Source organism: Epinephelus moara, chromosome 18, assembly GCF_006386435.1.
Source record: "Epinephelus moara isolate mb chromosome 18, YSFRI_EMoa_1.0, whole genome shotgun sequence".
Classification (NCBI taxonomy): Eukaryota; Metazoa; Chordata; class Actinopteri; order Perciformes; family Serranidae; genus Epinephelus; species Epinephelus moara.
In genome coordinates, this window is record NC_065523.1 from 29076444 (window position 1) to 29082874 (window position 6431).

The 6431-nt window shown below is 42.1% G+C and overlaps 1 long non-coding RNA gene across 1 annotated transcript; it reads left to right on the forward strand.

Annotated features, from left to right (window-relative positions):
- The first annotated feature begins 1715 nt into the window (after positions 1 to 1715).
- LOC126405622 (uncharacterized) lies at positions 1716 to 3667 on the forward strand. The gene is made up of 2 exons (XR_007571592.1): positions 1716 to 3364; positions 3546 to 3667. It is a non-coding gene; the product is annotated as an uncharacterized LOC126405622 (long non-coding RNA).
- The last annotated feature ends 2764 nt before the right edge of the window (positions 3668 to 6431 follow it).

Consider the following 6431-nt stretch of genomic DNA (forward strand, 5'->3'; position numbering starts at 1 on the left):
TCAGTTTGACATCCTGGATATATCCTTCAAACACAGACTGTAGACCCCTCTGTCTGCTCCTCTCTGGAATCACTCTTTCATTTCTCCAAAAATATGATAATATTTCTTCAGGGAGTGCAGTTAGTTACAGTGTAGGCTCCATGCTTACTCTGACAGCTTGTCAGACCATCACAAAGAGGCGGGGCTTAGCGAAAATCAACTGATTTTAGAAGACATGCCCACACACACAAAGTAATATCCATTAAGAGTCAGACCGTTAAATGTGGGCAATCTTACAGATATCTCGTGCAATTATTGACTCAAAACTGAACTCTGAAGCTGTGAGCCAAAAGGAGCAAGAGTGTTTGTTTAGTTTAAAGAACCTGTCCTATTTCCACATTGACAAAACCACAATGACCTGATTTTATTGTGCTTTTATCGCATCGATTTTATCTTCTGCTTTGGTGTTATGGATTGAAAACCTCTTTGGAAATCTTTAAAGACCAGAAACTCTCTGAGTCAAAGTGTTAAATGGTTTAGTGAGCTGATCGGTGAGTCACGGCTTGATGCAGCGTCCCTGTACACCAGACAGTTACAGCAGATAACCAGCTCAGTTTTAAATGATGACTGTCTTTGCACAGTGAATTTAAGCGTCTTCCTTCTGGACAACGCTTTATAGTCCCAAGGTGTAGAACAAAGCAGGATAAAAGCAGCTTTTTTCTAGCAGCCATCACTCAGATGAAGACGATGCTGTATAGGCGGTGGGCCGAAGCCGCGTATCTGCATTAGTTTTAGAAAGTAATGATCCCCGTGCAGGGACAACCTGGATTTGTAAAATTGTTAAGATTATTTTATTCTTCATCAGATCCGGGTTGTTGCCACTCGATATTCTTGCACATTTTTCCACAATTATAATTTAAAGTTTGTTTAATATTTAGGCAAACGCTGCAGTCTACTATAACAGTTTGACCAATAGAATGCTAAGATTTCGAGGGAGGGCCGTCGTTAGCCTATCGGATTTAGCTACTGAGCACAGCTGTTCAACGGAGGAATCGGCAGATGGACACGACGGAGAGAAGTAAGTAACGTTATTATATTATTAAAACTTGATTGTTTTGTACAGTATTGAGTTCAAACGCATGACTTGCAACTTGTGTTTTGTACAGTATTGAGTTCAAACGTATGGTGACATTTTGCAAGTGTAAAAGTAACGTTAGCGTTAGCTTTAGCAAAAAAGCGCTCGCTAGCAGCTTCACGCACTTTATGGGTAAAGTGAAGTTGAAGTGGCTTGCATCTTATTTCTCATTGGGTTACGTTAGGTCTCTTAAGTCCTTAATTGTGGTAGAAATAACCATCTAATCTCTCAGATGTATGGAAGTCACTTGTGTGTGATCTTAGAGCCCGTGTCTTTGCCGGAGTTTCCTCACCATCCTCTGTCTCTGTTGCTACTTCTAGCACTAAAAGACAAACAGAAGACATCCACAGATTCAGGCTTCACCTTGGTTTTAAGCTGTGCACCATTCTTATTCCCCTACATCACTGGGTCGTGACATCACAATTATTGTATGTGAAGACACATCTTTATTCATATATGTAGTGCTTGTTAAAGCAACACTCTGTAACTTTGACCATGACCCGTGGCTTCAAAAAACTAAACTATGCACGTTAGTATGTCGCACAAAACAGCAATTTTAGTAAAACCGGGTGATATTTTATGGAGAAAATGTCCTCTGGTTTTCCCTCTGATGTCCTACCACTGCTCGGTCTCAACTCTGTGATTCACGGAGGTTCCTGAAAGCAACATGCAGACCGAAGCTGCAGCTGAAGCTGCAGCTGCAGCTGCAGCGGTGGGTAGTTGGGGACAGCTCTGCGTAGTTGGGGACAGCTCTGCTAAATAAGCTTCGGTCTGCAGGCAGCCTACATGTTGCTTTCAGGAACCTCCGTGAATCACAGAGTTGAGACCAAGCAGTCTAGGACATCAGAGGGGAAACCAGAGGACATTTTCTCCATAAAATATGACCTGGTTTTACTAAAATTGCTGTTTTGTGTGACGCATAAACGTGCATGGTTAAGTTTCAGTTTTTGAAGCCCCATGTCGCAGCCAAAGTTGCATACTGTTGCTTTAATAGTTGGCTTAGTACTTGTGTGTCAGAAATAGGGAGTACTAATGCTTGCATATTTTTCTTAAATAGGTCCCATACTATTCTGTCCTACCTCACTTGGGGGGAAAATAGCAGTTGTATAAAAATGATTTTACTTTTGTGTTATTTCAGTAGATCATCTGAGATTAGGGTGACCAGACATCCCCAATTTGGGTGACCTGTCCCGAGCTAGAGCTGTCCCCGGAAATGTCCCCAATTTCAACTGTGGATAAAAAAAACCACAAGTGAAATAGACACCACAGCTCTGATTCTGGTTGCGCACAGACTAATGCAGTAACATATACTGTTGTTGGTGGCTGTATTATAGTGAACTGTGAACATTACCGTGTGTGAGAGCCATTTGTATTAAATGTGTGTATTTGTATTTTTTGTTACACTCCCGCCACTTGGGAGTAGTGGTACTGGCAATTGGGCAGCGCCAGAGTTTATATAATCCAGGTGTAACCACACACAGGTGTTGCTGTGTGGAGGCGAAGTTTTTTGACCGTGCTGCATGCACCAGGCGCTGTGGAGACGACAGTCGAGTTATTTTGTTTGCTTATTTTTGGTTTATGAGTGGCAAATGGCTGTACCTGAACTGAATGAAAGTAAGTAATAAATCAACATTGGAAAACTGGAAATATTGTCTGTAGTGCATTGCACACGTCATAAATTACCTCAAATGGCAACCGTGGTGGTGGCCTTTTTTTGATAGGCGAAGGGTCACTACACCGTGTGATAGCTATTACAATATATTATGATGTGACTCTGTTTTAGGAGAGGAAGATTACTGATAGAAGAGTAAAAGGAAGCAGGAGGAAAAAAAATGTCCTTTAATGACAAGATACCAAAAAACAAAACATTTACGCCTGTAGACCACAATGACACAGTGGTCCATTGCATTCTTTGAAAGTCGTCAAAATACATGAAACCGCAATTGCCCCCATTTTTTATTTCATAATGATAATATTTAATGACTTCTGTACTCTGAACTTGAAATGTCTCTGCTTTTCATTTCAGAAATCTGGTCACCTTATCTGAGATGAAATGGAAATAACAACTGCGTGTTTTCCCTGGCTGTTTTTAATTAATGTAGTTTGTGAATGTTACTGAGCACTTTATTGGACTTCAGAAGTAATGTGAATGAGTGAGGGACTTTCTTTAAGTTGTACTTTTCTTAATCTCAACAGTGTTAACTGCAGCTAGATGGGCAAATGACTCCCTCCTGTGATGGAATCAAGTGGGTGAGAATGCATTGATCTGATTTATCAAATACATTTTGACTAGGGTTTTGCTCATTTGAGTAGAGTGAAATACAAAGCTTATGTCTGAACAGTGAATTATGCACAATAAACTTGAGTTGTCAGAACCTGATCGTGTGAGAGGATGTCATTGTAGCTCCTAATTTCTTTTCTTTGTTCACAGATTCAGCGTTCAAGATTCAGATTTGAAGTTCAAGATCCACATTTACAGTTTCACACTGCATGTTTGATACCAACCTTCTGTTCCCTTTTCCTTTTGAATTAAAGCTTCCTTTTCTCTTCTCTTCTGGGCTCGTTTTATTTTTGTTATGTTAGTAAAATGGATGTAGCAGTCCCTGTGATAGCCAGCATTAGCTGGTATAGCATATTCAGCAGGTTCCTGGCTGTGAAAGTTAAATCTCCGCACTGCCTCTAAAGCTACAAGACTCTCTTCAGTCCCTAAATCTTTCCACTCAAACACTGATTTAACAAATTTTTGCCATCCTGTGTCTGTAAAAGGAGTGATTGGTCCATCTCTCTGAATTAAATGCATACAGCACTCCATTTCTTATGCTAATGTGATGCTAGCAAAAAAAAAAAAAAAAAAATAGCAACAAAGATTAATATAGTGGCGGGAGGGGGGTCGTTTTTATGACGTTTCATCATTTTGACAGATAAATGACAGGTGAAGTTCCCAAGCAAGATAACAGACCTCAAATTTGTGAAATCAGATATGTTTATTTTGTATAAAGCTCACAGAGAAAATATACATGGTACCTACATAGACTGTTTAAAAAGTCCGTAACGTGTAAAGACCAAGTTATGTATTGAAGACATAAAAGAGACTTATTAGGCCATGTATGTATGGCTCTACATGCAGCGCCATTTTTCCAAGGTTTTTTTTCTTTTTTCCAAGCGTCCCATTGGACGATAACTACAATCACGTCACGCATGTCGGACCCCGAACGTAGCTGTCTGCTCTGTTTGCCGGAAAAAAGGTAACGTGATAAAGTGACCGATCTTCAAAAATGCGCAAGAAGTACCGGTGGCAACAATTTTCTTTTGATTTATTGAAAACTTAAGAAGTTGTCAACAAAAATCTGGGTCCTCCCCCGTTAGGGATCGTTTAAATACAAGGAATCGCGGCTTCGGCCCACCGCCTAGTAGAGGCAACTTTTTATTTATTTATTTTCAGTGGTTTTAGTGAGTTTTGGAGCCTTGAGTACTTTTATCTCGTCTGTCAGTTGTCTTTGGTATTTGTAAAATGTGTGTGCCTCGTCTTCTACTGCAAACCTAATCTACTTGCGGGTACATATAAAGTTTCCTGAACCGAGAGCAGAAATCAGAATGAGAGTTTATTATATTTAATAAAGACTGTGTCGAGGACAACCCTCTAAATTACGAGAACATGTAATGAAGAGATCCTCTCCTGGTTCTTTAACAGTTTTACAAATCAACACCAACAAAAACCAAAATAAATGGCGTTTGTGGACCCGATTTACTCAGGCAGCAGCTCATTATGCAGTCAGCTCCTGGACTGCACCTGGTACTGAACCTCCAGACGCACTCTGCCAGTGAGGGAGCGCTCATAGGTGCAGCCAGAGGTGTAATGTCTATGAGATTACCAAGCTCAGAGTCGAAATACCATGGTGATCCTGATTGCAAATTTTTTACTTTGGCCAGCTTGACCTGAGAAAACTGTAACAATAAATCTCTCTTGCTAATCTTTAGGCACATGTGGTACACACAATCCCATGGGCGGAGAAAGAGAAAGAGAGGCAAAGCAAGTGGAGGGGGAGGTGGTGTTAACATGAATGTGCTAAATGCAGCCAACACTTAAAGGGGCAATAAGCGAAATCGTTCACCGCTAGGTTCGCTGTTGTGCACTGCCTGTAGAGCAAAACAAAGTGTGGCATGAGCCACTCCTCCCTCTGCCTCTGCTCTCCAACACCCCCCCCCCCCCCCCCCCCGCCTGCTTCTTGGCTCCGGTGAGCTCTGGCGTGGGGACGTTAGCCTTAGCACTAGTCGGCTGCTATGCTAACGTTCCAACTCTTCACCGTGAGCCCGTGAGCCTGGCGGGCTCCCGGCTCCCGGCTCCCGGAGAAGAGAGGAATGTTAGCTTTAGCTCCCACAGTTAGCACTAGAGCTACTNGTACCTGTCCAGGAGAAGAAGAGCTAGCTCCGAGTCAGATTGTAGCCCCTTTAGCTCTCGCAGTGCTCTCCACCTTGGAAATGCAAGGCCATTGTTAATCCGGGTTCTGTCCCTTTCTTTATCCGACAACTTCTTCGCCAACAACCGTTGTTTCTTTAGAGGTAATGTCAGATCCTGGTCGTCTTCAGGTGGACGTTCCGCTCTCTGCCATTTGATTTTGAAAATAACTGCTGCCATTGCTCACTGGCTGTAGCCTTTTATAGGGAGGGAGGGCCAAGGGCTCCGATAGGAGGAGGAGGAGGGGGGGGGGATTCACATGAACGTACATGAACGCTCAGCCGGACCGGCTTGTAAACAATGGGCTGGAGATCAACACAGAGAGAGGGTGTGTGAGGTCATGCTATACTCCAGATGAAATTACACCTCTAGTTCTTCACATAGCAATTTTTTAATTCCTTCAATCTAGAAATGATGAATTTGGCTTATTGCCCCTTTAAAGGTCTTAAAGGGACAGTTCACTCCCTAATAAAAAAAAACAAAACATCTTTCTCATCTTACCCGTAGTGCAATTTATCATTCGAGATTGTTTTGGTGTGAGTTGCTAAGCGTTGTGGAGATATCGGCTGTCGAGATGCCTTCTCTCCAATATAATGGAACTAGATGGCACTCGGCTTGTGGTGCGTAAAGTGCCAAAAATTACCCAAGATATTCCACAGACCTTGCTGTTGAGGAATGACTTTATTTCTGCCAAACTACACCCACAAAATGTAACATCATGCAGAAGAAAGCAGACATCTACTCATGGATGAGAGGCTCATGCTCGTGACAGTGCAAGATGTAAACATTAATGGCGTCCTCCTCGGCTGAGCTGCAATGTTAACTAGCTCAATAGTGCTAGATGAGCTAGCAGTAGATCCT